At 43.6% G+C, this 16,403-nt stretch overlaps 1 protein-coding gene across 7 annotated transcripts in view; it reads right to left on the minus strand.

The window, feature by feature from the left end:
- Positions 1 to 16,403, minus strand: part of SOBP (sine oculis binding protein homolog) — a 156,340-nt gene that overhangs the window by 3,161 nt on the left and 136,776 nt on the right. Inside the window, exon 7 of one of the 7 annotated variants that reach the window (XR_006890794.1) lies at positions 16,282 to 16,364. The exons of 4 other annotated variants lie outside the window; for them this stretch is intronic. The gene's annotated coding sequence lies outside the window, so the exon portion shown is untranslated. Of the gene's footprint in view, positions 1 to 8,036; positions 16,365 to 16,403 lie in introns of those variants that run through there. 2 more of the 7 variants (XR_006890793.1, XM_046677254.1) reach the window with 2 other exon arrangements.

The raw sequence follows: 16,403 nt of genomic DNA on the forward strand, positions 1-16,403 counted from the left end.
GGGACCCCAGAGATAATATACTACAATTTCTTCATTTTATAGATGAAGAAATGGAGGCCATAAAGAGACTTGGAAACTTGCTCAGAGTGTCTGTAGCATGAATTTAGCACAAGTGTGAGGAGGTCAAAATGCCCGAGGGGAGGACGAAGTCCAAGCTTGTGCTTTGAACCCGGCTATCCAAATCCTGGTGTTAATGGTAACAATCACGATCAGCCAAAAACAAGGTTTGAAAAATCTGAATGTGCATGACAGGAAATGCCTGAGTTCCCCAAATCACATTAAATCACCAGATCTGTGTGCATTTAATATGTATATTAAATAACCAAAGTGAAAATGCAAAACACCACAAATATGCAGTGGGGGTGGAATTACAAGGCCATGGAAACCTTTTCATTTGGCATGGTCAGATCTGGAAACGCGGATATTTATCTCTGAATAAAGAGCTCACTTTAATTTCTTTCTTTCTCTTTCTCTCTCTCACTTTCTCTCTTTCTTCCTTCCCTCCCTTCCTTTCTTCCTTCTTTCCTTTCTTTTTTTGAGAATGAGGGACAATGGCGAGAGGGACACAGAAACAAAAACACCAAGAGCCACCAAATGTGAAGTCACAAAGGACCAGGAAGCAGCCTCAGAAATGACAAATGGATCCAAAGACACCAGCGTAGCATCTACTGTAGATGATTCTTTTTCGTGTAGGGAGCACAGCCTGAAACTTGCTGTGGAGGAAGGGAACCCGTCCCCACCTCTGGGCTTGAGACCAAGAGTGACCAAATCTTATAGTCAGAGGGGGCCTCTGAATTCTTTCTTTCTAAAGGAAAAGAAAAAAAAAAAGGTGTTTAATGCTTTCTTCCAGCGACTGGAAAACACCACCATTTTGAATTCCTTCCTTAAGATTGCTGCCACTGCTTTTGAGTGATGTAGCTTTTTCCTCTAATGTAACCATGACCCAAAAATGTGAAATATTTCTCAAATAAATTTCCTTATGTTCAAATCACCTTTGGACAAAGGCCAAACATGGACAGCATCAGCCTACTTGGAGAAAATTTCAAGGCTTTCATAAGGGACTGGGGAAACAGGATTATAATGAGAGCCATTCTGGAAGCTTAACTACAGCGTTTGCCATCCCAAACACTATAATAATCATTATTATTCGCTGGTATCTATTATTGTCTGGTAAATAATATGTGTTTTCCCCCAAAGTTCTAAAGGATGCAGCTGTACCACACGCTATTTTTTGCAGCCCCATTCCTGCTGCCTCCAGAAGCCTCCTCACACCAAGCTTATTTTAAGAGAATGGCAAAGTAGACAATTTGTGCTGTTTCCTTCCCTCTCACCACACACTTGCCGAGGCCGGGACACCCACAAAGGCCAGATGGTGGCAGTACAAATCCCTTTCTGCCGATACCAGTTGAGGAGGGGGTGGTCCTGAAGTTATCTTCATTTGTTCTTCTGGCTCTGGCTAGTACAGGGCAGCCCCCCTGTTGGTGACACAGGAGTAGACTCTGGAATCAATGAGACTACGGAACCAAGCTCGGGCTTCACTTTCCTGATAGTTACTGGTATGTGAGGTACAGAACTCAAGAGTGGGGAGGAAGCAAGCTTGGAGTTTTAGAAAGTGATCATGGCAGGAAGTTCCAAAGTCGGAGCCCCTTCCTACTTTGCCCTTGCCAAGCATGGGGATCTTAGGGAAAATCCATCCTCTCTGTCTGAATTTCTTGCTCTGAGTGAAAAGGAAATTACTACCAAAAGTGAGACAGATGTGAGTTACAGCCCAATGTGACCCCTAACTAGCAGTGTGACCTTGGACCTATTCTATAACCTCCCTAAGCCTTGATCCCTCCTATGAAACGGGGGCCTGGGTGAGATTTTCTATTATATCTTCCATCTTTCATATTCTGTGATTGTAGGATCTTTGGACCAAAACAAGTATCTAGTATGTAGGATTATAAACTTGAGCAGTTGAATATTAATCTGTTATCAGTGTATAAGAAAGACTATTAATTTCTGGACCTCAAAGTCTGAAGTTTCAGAAAGAGTCTCCTTCTCTCTATTAATCACACACACACACACACACACACATTCTCAGCACTGGCAGAGATTTCTGGAATGTCCCTTAATGCAGGGGGTTCTGGGAAAGTGGCAATATTTGCACCTCACATTCAGGTTTTCTTCTGAATTGGGGGTTTGTCTGAAAGCAGGACAAGCCAGGGCCCTGTGACATGGAACATCACACACACACAGCCCATCCTGTATACCATGGATGTACCGTGTATGAAGACCGGCTGCATAACGCATGGTCTCCAGTGGGCATGTATGGCCAGGTGTCTTCAGAATTCCAGGCCCACCTGTCCCTTTTGGCCAGAGCAATGAAGTGTCTTCCTCATGGAATCATAACTGCACACCAAATGCACTGAGAGAGCCTCTGTCCACCTGACATTTCCTTTTCATCACAAAAGCATGGCTAAGAGTGAGTGAGTTACTCATTCTCCTTTATCACACAAGAATTTTCAGAGAATTACAGAGAGCAAAAATGTGCCTGAGTACTAATAAATTCTTTCAATGTTGATACTGTCAAAATATGGTCATTCTCACCTTTTCTTCTTGGCCTGTACAGCCTAAGACTTACGCTGATAGCATTTAAAAGGAAATTTTACAATTTCCAGGCAACCATTCCCCAAAGAAAATGTGTGTCCAGAGAAAAATGTCTGTCTTATTCTACATCCCAACATTTCCAAGCTAGTCCCTCCGTGGTGTGAGTCCACCTCTACCAGGAAGCCTGCCTCGATTAATCTAAACCATTTTCCAAACTTTTATTCCTCTTTCCTTCCTTACGTACCTATGTTATTAGCATAACCAGAATCCTATAGTCCTGTAGTCCTGTCTTACCTGGTTAGAAGGCAAGCTCCTCGTGACTGTCATATTTATTCCCATGAGTCTAAAATCTGGTGGCATCAACTCTATGATGTGCAAGAAATGCCTGTTGCCAAACCGACTTGCCTTTGTCCAATAACCCAGGTCGCACTAATGATGCCACTCACTCAAGCATGTTGGCCCATCACTTATCATGGTTAAATACAGCCATTACACTCTGGCTTTGGCCACGCTGTTTATCTGGGACAATAACGAGTCCCCAAGGACTGGACTGCTCTCAGGTAGCCACAGCTATTCTGGGACACTCACAAGGGTACAGCCCCGCGGTCAATGAACAGAGCCACCTGCAGCAGCTGATAAACCCAGGTGTGATGCCAGATAGTGGTCTCTGCACCAAGCTTATCCCAGAAAGGGCTACGCTTGGAGAGGTTTTGCCAAGAAAATGGTTCCCTCTCTCCCCCGTCAACCACTGCTTCATGAAGAGCTTTGAAATGACTTTTATCGAGTTGGAAATGGTTTTCATTAATGAAGTGGAGGGCATCTCTTTCCTTATAGCTCACTAACTGATGAAAGTAATTTAAAAAATCCTTTTTCCTTTTTAGTGCGATTGCGTTGGGAAATAACCCAGGGTGAGGACAGGGGTGTGGGGGCCCGGGGTGAGCTTCAGCTCAGCTCAGTGCTGGCTCTGGTCTGAATCACAACTTCGTCACCACTGAGCTGTTCACTCCTTGGCTTTGACAAGCTAAGGCCCATGTATATTTAAAAGAAAACAAATTAAACCAAACCTAAGAACTTGAATTTTTTTTTAATAATTTTCTTCTTTAGCAGTGTCTCTTATTTTACTCTTTAATCTATAAAAATCACAACCATACAAGACCCCCTACTGAGATAACTCCATCTTTAATTCTTTGTTTCGGAAATTAAAATTCTGGTTTTCTTTGCTTAGCTGGGTCTAGGAGTTAAATGGGTAGACAGGCCTGTTTATTCTTATAAGGAGTCACTGCTGTTTCTGGCTGACCTCAGAAAGTTCCTGGGGGACCAAGAACGCTGAACCGGGGAACCCCCTCTTGTGCACCCACAAAGGCCTTATCTTCACCCTGGACAACTGATCCTCTTTAACTACTTCCAGTCCTTTCTGGAACCTGGGAGTTTAGGCAAAGCAAATGACTCTATCTCTGGCTTTTTTCTAAAAGCAGGCGGGGACTCGTGACTCACAGTGCACATTTGTACCAACACACTGGAGCAGGGAGCTACATCCATTCACAAAAGACAAAAATAAAATAAAGAATTACCTGATCCAGCTAATATTCTGCAGGAAACTTTGAAGAAGAGCCTAGAGTCCTATGCCCCTGGCTTTCAGGACCAAGCACTTTCCATTACGGTTTGAGAAAGCCGTAGTGTTTTCAAAGAAAGGAGTCAAATTTTATTGAGCACCTACTTTATGTCAAGTATTGCACTAGAAACTTTCATATAGTTCCTTCACTTGAAAACTGGTATATCTTATATACTGACTTCACTTATACACTTATTTCATTGAAACAACAATGCTTCTAAAGTTTATTATTGTCTCCATTTTACAGATGAGGAAACTTTCCTAGGAAGGTTAAAGAACCTACTTGCTCAAGGTCACTGCTAGAAAGGGGCAAAGCTGGACTAAAATCCAGCTCCTATGACTCTAATGTTACACCCCCTGCAGGGAGTGCTGCCCCCAATCCAGGTTTCATCGCTCACCTTCCTTACCCTGACAGGTGGGGTTTACGATATCAGAGCTGTGAGGGGCCTTAGAGACATACATAGTCCAGCTCCCTTGCTTTGCAAACAAGAACTCTGAGAAGTTATTTGATAAAAATTACTAATTGCATTTCCATTCAAGTCCTATTCAATACATCAACTAGCCGACGCTGATTCACACCTTCCAAAAATTCTGCCTTGGACAAAAAAAGGTAGATGTTTATTGTATTAAGATTGAGTTTGTTATTTCTCTATATTATCTGAATACAGGCCTTCTAGGTATTAAAAACAAACAAAAGAACCTAGAGAAAAAAGCAGCTTTATGTGGCAAGTAGCTATGGTCTATGGATCAAGAGATTTTAAGATTTTCAGATGAGATCCAAAAAAAGAGGTCTTTATGACACTTTATTATTTTTTTTACAACCAGCCCATTAGCAGAGAGAGAGAGAGGGAGAGAGACAGGCTCCATATTCATGGAAATTTCACTGTAAGAAATAACAACAAGCATACTGTCCCCCTGCCCCCACCCCAAACAGCCAAGGAGATGGGGAGCGTGGTTAATAATCGCTTTTCTGCAACCCTTCAACCCTTCAGCCCCAGGTATTCAGGTACAACCTATTTCGTCTCTGAAATCAGCTGCCCAACATGAGGAAGCGATGCTGTGGGTGGCAAAAATATGACTCTGGTCCTTGGCACAGGGCTTGTAACTCAAGCAGCTTTGGTCGTATCCCGTGTCCCACTGAGGGGAAAGGCAGATGAGAACTCAGGTTCTAATCCTAGCTGAGCCACGCTGTGACATTGAGCATTCGCTCTGTTTGTCCCAGTCTCTACTTGTAAAAGTGGAACCAGACATCTTATGACAATTTCTGGAACAACAGCATGGAAGTGTTTCATTACCTTACATGACACATTTGAGCGAAGAAGTTCTGGGCTGCAGGGGCCACCATGACAATTCTTATACTAAGGACCTACTATGTGCCAGGTACCTCCTGGACATTTTAACTTATGTTATTTACACTGGAGCCTGACAACTCTATTACTAAGTAGGGGTATTAGCTTCGTTTTTTTCTATATAAGATATGCTCAGTGGTTTTATGTGGAAACTCTGGAGCCAGACTGCCAGTTAAATCCCAGTGCTGCCATTTAATGGCCAATGACTCTCGGTAGGAGATTAACCTCTCCGTGCCTCAGTTTCTCCATCTGTAAAATAAGTTTAATAATGGTGTCCCATTGGGTTGTTGTGGGCATGTAGCACTTGGAACACTGCCTACATAGGAAAAGTGCTCAATAAGTACTAGCTGTTACCATTATTTAATGAGAAGATTCAGGCACAGAGAGGTTATAAAAGTTTTCCAAACTCCCAGCTGGAAAGCAACATAGCCGGTTTTCAAATCAAAGCAGGCCTCACTCCAGCCCTGTGCTCTTCTCCCAGGCATTACAGCCTTTCTAACAGGACAGTAACTGCCATTTCTAGGGCACCAATGATGCGCCACACTCTACGTATGTTTTCTTACCTATCCTTCACAGCACTGTTACTATTACTCATGAAAATACTAATAGCTCAGAGGTTGAGTCACTTCTTCCCTCATCTAGGAAATGGCTCTGGCAGGATCTGAACCCAGGCCGGCCCAACCCCAAAGCAGATGTTCTTATCCACGAAACCACAGTGACACCTTCCTTCACTCCTGGGAGCCCACTGATGCCACATGTGGAAGCTTCAGAAGGTCTATGGCCTAGGAAGTTAAAAAAGATGAAAGAACATCTCCAAAAGTTGCCAAACTCCCCTAAAAGGACCCGCAGGCTGTGGGAGGATCTGACTTAGATTCTGTGAAAATCTCTGAAGGTGTCTGGGGGAAAGCAAGACACCGAGGCCTCAAGGCTGCTCTTCAGGCCAAGGACATAGCGTTTGGGCATCACTGTGGCCACTGTCCAGTCTCCGTGTCCATCATCAGGGAAGTCCTCTGCCAGGAGAGCCACTGCCTGCCTCTGTGCACCCACTAGGCGACAGCCGGCAGCCCGCACCACTCCCTGCCCTGCTGGCCTAAGGCTCGGAGCAGCTGGTCAGAAGGGCGGAGCCCACTTCCACAGCAATCTGGGGCCTGGCCAGCACCCTCCTTGACTGGGCTTTGTGAGGTTTCCTTTCCTGGTGTGCTATGAAGCCTCCTTAGGCCTACTCTGGGCCCAAAGAAAGGAGTTCTTCTTCCCACTGCATGGCTACAGTGGCTTTCCATACTTAAGACATAGATATAGCAGTGTCTGCCCCTCACACTGTAGTGATAACATACTGCAATGTTTAGAATCAACCGCTGGTACTTAGCCTGTCATCAGGATGCAGCCATCAGCTTTAGCGAGGCCAGTCTTACTTCCTCTCAGTCTACAAACAGCTGCTAAAGTAATTTTCCTCAAACCCAGATTTCATCCTGTCACTGCTCTGCTCGAGGTCGTGGTGACGCTGCCTAATGTATAGAGTACAAATCCCACAACCTCCTGCTCCACTACCACCTTTCTCCTCCAGCCTCCTGCTCCTCTCCTTCTGCAGTCAAGCCCTCTGCTGCAGCCAAGGCAAGGGCAAGGTCATCTCTAACGTGGCTTTGCTCTTTGCCTCTGCAGCTTGGGCCATCCAATTGCATTCCTTATTCCTCCACTCCTGACTGCCAGTCCACGTCCCTCCCCGGTTTTAGGATCTAACTCCAAATTCATCTGCTTTATGGAATGCTATCAGCCTAACGCCATTGGCTAGTCGTCTCTTCAGACTCTTCTCATTCATTTGCTCAACAAATACTTGCGAGCTTGTTCTGCCAGCTCCCAAGCTAGGTGCTCGGTTACAAGGGAGAGTGACCCGCCCCCAGTCCCTGCCCTCGCTGAAGCCGGCGGCCAGCACAGGCTTTTGTACTGTATCACATCAGTTTGCAGATTCCGCATATTGCTTGTAAAAGTGACCTCGTTATTTTGTTATTTCGTGTCTCTCTCAAGGTTAATTAGCTCCTCAAAACAACTCAAGGACCCCTGCCACAACCTCTCCCTTTTTTTTTTTCTTTTCTCTTCCTTCCTTCCTTGCATCTTTCCTTTCTTCCTCCCTCCCTCTTTCCTTCCTTCCTTTCTCCTTCCTTTCTTCCCTTGTTTTTTCCTTCCTTCCTTCTTCTCTTCCTCCCTTCCTCCTTCCTCCCTCCCTTCCTCTTTCTTCCTTTCCTCCTTCCTTTCTCCTTTCTTCCTTCCTCCTTCCTTCCTGATATCACCTAATAAAAGTGTCCTTGCAGGAAGTCAATGTTAGATTTTGTTAGTTAAAATTGGATATGTTTTACCCCCTAGAGAAATAAATGACGACTATCTCTGAACCATGAATAAGTGAAAGCGACTGCCCCCCTCTGTTTGGATATGATTAGGAATTTATTAAGTTTTGCAGAATGTGATATATTAATTAAATATAAATTAAGAACTCCAAACATAGGATTTTTAATAAGTTATTATTTCTGTGCATAGGCCACACACACACAGCTGAGACACAGAACAAGTTGATCAGACGATCAGACGGTGAGGAGTGCTGTCGAAATCAGAACCCTCAACCGAAATCAGAAACTTCATTTGTACGTTCATAATGTTTTCCCACAAAAACTTTTTCATAGGTTTTCAATTAGCATCTGGGATTCATGTTGTTCAAACCTTGATTTGAAAATAGACATTAAGTCCCATGTTTATGATGCCATTGTATTAGATGAGAGGATGGAGGGACCTGGATGTATTTTTGGTTTGGCAAATTGTAGAACTATTTTTTCAAACTTCTGGGGTTTGGCTAAAACCAAAACTTATTTTGCCAAGCACTGTGGCCTTAATTTTTAAACCCATGTGTATTTTAAAAGAAATTCGATCTATATGTTTCTGACTCATTTACACTTAACTCATGAAAACGCTGCTTGGTACAAGCGATTAGATGTCCAAGCAGGTTTATGAGCCCTTCTAAGCCTTCTTTTCCCCCGTTCTTCCCAGAAAGTTGTATTTTGCCAGCCATAAAAGAGTGTGAGCCCCAGAGGTCTGTGGTCAGTTTGAAATTTATAACCTCCGAAGCTTAAATGGATTCTGAATTTGGAAAAAGTGTTTTTTCCTCTCCTCTCTTTCACATTAAGTGCACGAACAGACTCCCTACAGTAAAGCCACGGTCCTACGTCTTAGTTCCCAAGATGGCTGAAGGTGAATAGTAAGAATTCAATCTAGCCACCAATAAGTTGTCCCTAAGACATTTCGGAGGAACAATGTGACACTTTAAGTTTAAGGTGGACACAGATCCAGATCCAACACCCTAACGGAAAGTTTTACTAATTACTCAGGATAAGAAAAAGAGGTGGGACTCAGCGTGATTCAAGTTGGACATTTTACTTTTGGGGGACTGGGTAATTTTTTTTTTAATCACAGACAACCAACCCTGTTTATGAGTTTTTATACATTTTTTAAATAAGCTGAAATCTACTAAAAACATCACTTGAATTAAAACCAGAAAAGCAGGAAGAATGCGCATGCACACTGCAGTGACATCCCCCTGGTATCTTCCATATATCATGATGCTCAGATACCACTCCAGTACAGCAGTCTAATGGGAGAAAGCTTTTGGATAAAGTACTTAAAAATGGCTTATAAATATTTAAAGTATAAGCATCTAACAAATCATAATGACAAAGTTTTACATTTAACCACATGTGCTCCAAATATCTTGAAATTACTCTAAGTACGGGTTTAAAATATCAAAAGGGCTTGTTGATGGGATGCAGAACTTTGCAGAGAAACTTGAACCTGATCATTCTTGCTCCCACAACACCCAATCTGCACAATTTTTAAAGTGTGCGTGTGTAGATTTCCCTAGAAAAAGATCACGTTACAGCCTGAATTTCCAAAACAAGAGTTGAAGGACGAAATATAGGGTTTCCCCTTCTCTCACCAAATGCAGCTTAGCCACTTTGCTTCTAGATAATTTGTTATTGTAGGTTGGCTCAAATTTAAGACAGTAACATTTTAGAAACACTTGGAGAACTAAGCCAGCTGCAAGGAGGATATCATTACAAATTGAGACACATGTTGTATGGGAATACCATTCATTTTCAATACCAAAAATATGTCTGGGGAAATAGGCCATGCAAATAAGGGAGAGATACACTTTTTAATTGCATTTTTTGGGCGTTAGGTCAATGATTCGTGTCAAATAAGTCCATAAAGGGTGTTTCTCCCTCCTGTTCTTTAAATGCTATCAGTCATATTCTTACTTTCCCTTTGACCCAAAACAAAACACAGCTTGCTATCAAAGAAAGACAACAAACCAGAGGTTCAAAGGAGGAATGATGAGACAACCAGCAGCACAACCAAATATCTGAATGGGATGAGGCTGGGGAGCCTAAACAGCTTTGATTTGTTGCCATCCTGACCCCAGGGCTACATGGAAAGGCAGTTCTGCTCTTGTGTTCCCTTCTCCCTATTCAGTTGTGCATTTGGGCAACACGCTAAAATTTCATGAGCATGTTGTTGCTTATGTCTGTAGCTCAGTCCTAAGAGCGTAAAATTAAGAGATCTCAGGGGCAACTCGACTGGTTTCCAATGTAAGAATGTTTCGAACACTCAGGAGCTAATTAAAGCATGAGAGACTAATTCCAACTTTCCGCAGTCATTATACTTTGCTCTTGCTCCAGTCTATTCACTAGAATCTTTTAAACGGCCCTTGAAATAACCTGTGTGTGTGTATTTCCCCTCCTTGTCAATGGCCTCACGTCCTCAATCCTGACCCCACCAGACTTTTTCCTCAAGCAGAAGGCTGTGAAAATCCACAAATATGGAGAAGAATTCTACAGGAGTAGTATTTAAAAACAGCATTTACTCCTTTTCCTTGAGAATGGGACCCTGTTAAATGATGCCAGCACTAAATTGTTTATCTTTTAAAGCTAATTTATTTTTCTCTGAAATGGATTCCTTTTATGCTTTGGGGGCTTAAAAAAAAAGTTTACACAGGCAGAATGCATGTCCTTAACACGTACCCACATATAAAGTGTTATGCATTCAAATTGGCATCTGAAGGATACAAAATAGTTCTGCACAGGACAGGGGGAAGGAAAATAGAATGGCCACCCTCCGTCCCTTTGGTACAGTCTCTTTGACAAGAGAGTCTGGAAAAGGCGGAGTGTTGGGGGTGGAGGTAAGCGTTCCACTCCATGAGGTAAGTGTTCCATGCTGTAGTATACTTTGGTTCTCAAACACCTCTGCCCCTCCACAATGCTTGTCTGCACCATGGTAGGTGTAAATGATTGAACTATGATGCCCAGGCAGCTGCTCAGGCCGGTGAGGAAGTGATTCACTGGAAACCAGACAGGGAGCTTATTTTCAGTGCCCTTCTGGGCAATGGCTTGCTAATGGCTGGTCAAAGGCTTTCCCCTTTCCAAGCACATTCTCCCCAGGTGAAGAAGCATGCTAGGGAGCTAGGGAGGATGGGCAGTACTCTCAGACATGGCCTCATCGACGCCCTGGGGTCTACTGAACCATGCACTTCTCAGACTCTCGCCATTCGGCTCCGTTGGCCTCAACAGCAGGGTAAAAGGTTTTTCATGGAAGGACAGGGTCTCCCTCCACAGCAGAAACTCTGAACATCCAAGTCCTGGGGAAGTGTCTAGCTTGTTTCTTTTCTCGCTTCCCTTTTCTTCTTTCACCATAGGCAGTCATAGGACATGGTAACTTGAAGAAAGCTCTACAACCTTTTGCATTTTGTCACTAAGGCAATCTTACCGAGGCAAGTGCTACATTCTGTAGCTGCAAGAGGGATTCTGCAATATTGAGTCCACAGCAAAATTTGCTAAAAATAAGTTCTAAGTTTTAAAGGAAACTTATAATTAATTCAGCTTCCTCAGAGTAACAAGAAAAATTCCAACTCAGATGGTGATAAGATAATCCTTCAGAGATGTAAGGCATAGTTTCTCTGAGGCCAAAATCTATGGACCTCTCCTCCCAAGAAAATGCCTCTGTGCGTGGGCACATAAAACTTTCCATGACATTCCAGGGGGGATTGCTGAAGGCCATCCAAAGACTAGTCCATGGAGCAGACTAGCTTTAGGGAGCTGCCACACGGATCCGAAGGTCTGGAGATCAGAGCCAGGACTAGGGCTGCACCTGCATGACCCGGAGAGTGAATTACTCTTTGAAGTTTGCACACTAAGCACTTCCCCTTCCTCACTCTAGTCCCAGGCCTGCTGAAGACGGAGGGTTATGGCTACATCTGAAATAAATAAATACCTAGTCACATATGTCATTTCCTATTCCATCATAATCTGATTGGAATAATATCTCAAAGCCAGATGCCTGCACATTAAAACCCTCCTTCAATCCCCTTGTCAAAAGGGTTAAAATAGACCCCGCAGCATTGAACGAGCTGTGTCTGAAGCCAAGCTTGACACTGTTCATCCCAGCAAACTCTCCTCTACAGCCTCAAATGACCACGGCAAGCGCTCTTCCAGGTCCTCACCACTCACCTGTGTGCATGATCACACCTGGTGCTTCTCGCTGGCTCTTTGAATGACCTATACCCAGAACTGGACAGGCATCTGCATCCTGACAGACGGCGAAACTTTAACATCAACGATTACGTTGCCAATTAACTTTTCCAGCAATCAACTATTAGAACGTTAAAAATCTCAAGTCTGGCACGGGATCTGAGCACATCCCATTTGTATTGATTTTCTCTTCTCACTGGCAATTTTTCTTCTTTTCCTTGCTTTAAAAGTAGGCACCCAGAGTAATATTTCCAAAGGATGGACTGACTTCCCAGGAAGAGCACTCTCTAATACTTCAGCAGGACAAACTAAACTGGCAGAAAGTTACCTCTCATCTGCACCCGTCTGGCTTTCCTAACGAGGTGAGCTCCCTGTCTCTGACATAGACCTTTCTGGGATTGTGGCTCCATGACCAGACTAATAATTAAACTCTAAACTCCCGAAAGCCCAAACTACAGCCCCCTCCTCGAGCTCTCCCAGAGAAAACAAAAAGTGGAAGGAACCCCTGCTGCTGAGGCGGGGAGAGCACTACGGAATTGGGGCCAGGGAACAGAGTCTCATATTTTCTTTCTGGTTTTAGAAACACATAAGAAATTTGGGAGCCACAAAGGTGGGAAGTTGTATGGACTTGTTGCTCCTCAGGAATGGAAAAATTGAGGCTGAATGGGTTACTCATGGTACACATTTTTTCCATTGATTATTTTATTTAAAGAGAATATGTCATTTCCCTGGAAAATCGAGGAGGGGGGATATTTTCTTTTGAATATCTTCAAACATTTGCAAATGGTTACTCTGAACTCCCCAACGTACCGTAAACAAGTGTAAACTGCAGAAATTCAGAAAATGTACAAATAGAAACAGCTATCCCCCAAGCTCCAAGGCAAAGAAACGAAGGGAGTATTCCATTTATAAATGGAATTCTTTGTGGATAGAATAGTTTGGGAAATGTTTATACATTGTTTTCCTTATTATTTGGGGGGATTTTTTTTCCAGCTTACAGAAGCTGTAGAACTGGTATTTGGAGTCTCAAAAGTTGAAGATTAAAGGAAGTTTACAACCTTTTTAAAATCTTCGACTAAACTTAATTAGTTCTGCATCTAGGAAAACATCTGCCCATTGAAGTCACTTGTAGTCATATCAACAAACAAGAATGCATAAAGTCAGGTAACCAGAAACAGAATAACTTCAAAATGGAAAAAAATATATAGACTATAATTTGCCAAGAACTAGCAAATACGATGACCTCTTTGAAGACAACTGTGGCTGCCTGGATTGTTGATTTCAAGACACAGTCTGCTTTGAATCTATTTAAAATGATAAAATAATAGTAACATAGTATGAGAACGGTGGGCATCGTAAAAAGAATGAAGAGCCCTTACTGAAGCTACTGACAGACTTTCCTAAGAAATAGTAATGAGCCACTAGCAAGCCCATGGAGAAATCGCTCACCTGCCCCTCACCCACTGCAACTCCGCCTTGGTTTGTTTTGGGTTTTGAATACTTCCCACTTTGGCTTTAACTCATCACCAAACAGCGGTCACTGTCAGGGCACAAAAGCCATGCAGTCCTTTATTTAACGGATGCATTTTCAATTTCCTCAACCACACGAATGGGCTGGGTTTCTGAAGGCCTAGAAGAAAAACAGCCAGCACGTGTGCACAGAAAATCAGGAAGGGCAGAGAACGTGAGTGAATTACGGCAGGTTGAGACTGCGCTGTGAAGTGACGTGGAACTACAGAGGCCAAGAGGAAACGTGATTTAGTGGAGGAGAGGCCGTTCTTCTCCCATCTTAAATCACTTGCCTCGTCACCCCGCTGTAGCTGGCAAAGGCTGAGTGTCTCCGACTTTAGAGAAAAGCTGTAATTTCTTGGGGGACCCATCATAAAAAGAACTCTCCAATCTCGAGGGGCTCTGGGCAATTTCGTCATTGCATCTTCTGAAATTGGCTGAAGCCAGGTTAATATTTCTAGTAACAACTCTGGTCCACATACAAGACCCTTGCCTGACTCTTTATTCAGAAACATATATCATCCAAATAGCCATCATACATTTCATGCTTTTATGTTCTTTTGGCCCCATGCTACTTATGGACTCGTGGCACTATTCCTGACCTGGTCACTTCTCACTCCAGTAATAGTAATGAAATCTTGCACACCACCCATTTTTCCTTTAATGTTGTTTGAATGAGCGATATTAGAATGCGTTTAAAATTACAATTTCCAGCTTTCTAAAGGCCATCAGTTTTTTTGTCCCACATCTTCCCATTACTTGCTGCTTTGTCAACCTTACTCACTGCTTTGTCAACCAGATTAAATTACTCTGGTGGAGAAAACAGGGGCATTTTCAATTGAGGTGACTAGGAGAAGACTGAGGCCATCTGTCTTTGGACAGCAGAACTTGTAAATGTAAAACCAAGAAGGAATGGTGAACTGAATTTTAGTGTTTTGCTGCTACTGGCAAAGACATCAGTGGAAAAGGAAACCCCAAACTACAGCGGCTGAGAAACCCTTCTCGTACCATGAGACAAGCCCCCTCGCTCTGGCTCGGTGCTTCCCAAGCAAACTTCCGGCTATGAGTTAGGCAGGCGCCCATGTAAACATGCTGACTTAGAGACAACCATCTCCACGCCACATCCAGTGCTCTGGTCCACACTTACATTTCCCACTGTGGAGTAATGGGTTGGTATTCTAGGTTTGCTGTTGTTGTTGCCGGAAAAACAAGAAATGAACACTGTCTACACACTTAGAGAAGTTGGTAGGTAGGCTTGGTTTTTCTCTAGGAACTTCCCCAAAGACACCCGAGTTGGATAAAAGAATTTTATCACATAGTGTAACAAAGGGACCAGTTTGCCTAGTCTCCTACGGTAGTCTAAAGAAAATGCAGCTCTTGAGGCAGACAGCCTGGATTTGAATCTCGACTCTGCTAACTTGGTGACCTTGGGCAAGTCACTTGTCTTAGCTTCCTCATCAGTAAAATGAAAATAATAATAATTGTATGGATCCAGATCCAAATAAATACTACCAAAAAAACTTAGAAGAGACCTGCACATATAAACATGAGCAACTGTTCTTCCTAAGGCCCGCCTCTCCTGCCCAGGCCTCCCTCCGCCCTGGTTTATCTCTCCCCAAGACTGTTAAGTGCCTTGAGGGCAGCCACTGCATTATAGTCACCTTTCTACGTCCCCAGTGCCTAAAAGGAGCTGTGCACGAGTTAAATGCTTAATAAATGTTCATTTCTCTTCCTTTCCTCTCCATAACAGTTGATAAACCTCAACTGAACATTAGCCAGTTTGCTGTCCTCTTGATTAGAGGGGAGAGCTGTGGCTCTGGGTTCAGCAGGTCTGAGTTGGATACTGGTTCCCCCACTTACCAGCTTTGATTTGGGCAACGTCTCCAAGGCTCATCTTCCTCCTTGGTAAGATGCAGATGATGCCTACTCCACCAGGATTGGCGGGGGACCAAATCAGGCCACATCTGGCTATAGTGGGAATGCCACACGTGCTACTTCCTTGTCCCCTTACTGAAATTCTGGACTCACTATCAAGGGTTCACTTGGCATCAAGCAGGATTCCTACCATTAGGTCAGAGATGTGCACCCTCACCCACTTCAGCAACGTCCTCCTTTTCCCTGTCAAAGCCCCCCACTCTCTACCCACCAGCTGAGCCGCTGAGCCCAAAAGGGGAAGAAAGCAAAGCTGGTCACTGATGTTGAGGCCTGCCCTGGGGAATGCTGGATGGTGACAAAATGAAGGAAGAGACCCCATGAACGGGAGCTATGAGCCACTGCTCCAACACCCTGCCAGGAAAACAGGGTTGAGTGGCCTCAGTTCAGCTGGCGTAAGCATGTAAGAAGGTTAGATTTTATTCTCATCTTGCAAATGGGAATCCAGGAGTTAGAAAATTTGGTGAGTTGAGACATTCTGCCAATGACTCTATCAGCTTCCAGGAAGCCGCCTAGCTCACCTTTTACCACAGCCTTGTAACGGCATGAGTGAACAGTGACAGGTCCAGAGTAATCTCTCCTTCCTCCCCACATCCTCCTCTTCTTCAACAGGGTGAATTACAGAGAAAAGCATAATAATGCAAGTGTAATTAAGTAGATAGTGTTTCAAGTCGGTTTCAAGACTGGGCTTTACCATCAAGTAAGTGACCTCGGGCATGGCACTTACATGCTGTGACTCAGTTTCCTCAGCTGTAAAATGGGAATGACGTTGGATCAAAATGATGATAGTGTGTGACCACACAAGGTGTACTGGAAAACATGTAAGGTAAAAAATGATTATCAATACAC

The sequence above is a fragment of the Equus quagga genome, chromosome 11 (assembly GCF_021613505.1).
Source record: "Equus quagga isolate Etosha38 chromosome 11, UCLA_HA_Equagga_1.0, whole genome shotgun sequence".
NCBI lineage: Eukaryota > Metazoa > Chordata > Mammalia > Perissodactyla > Equidae > Equus > Equus quagga.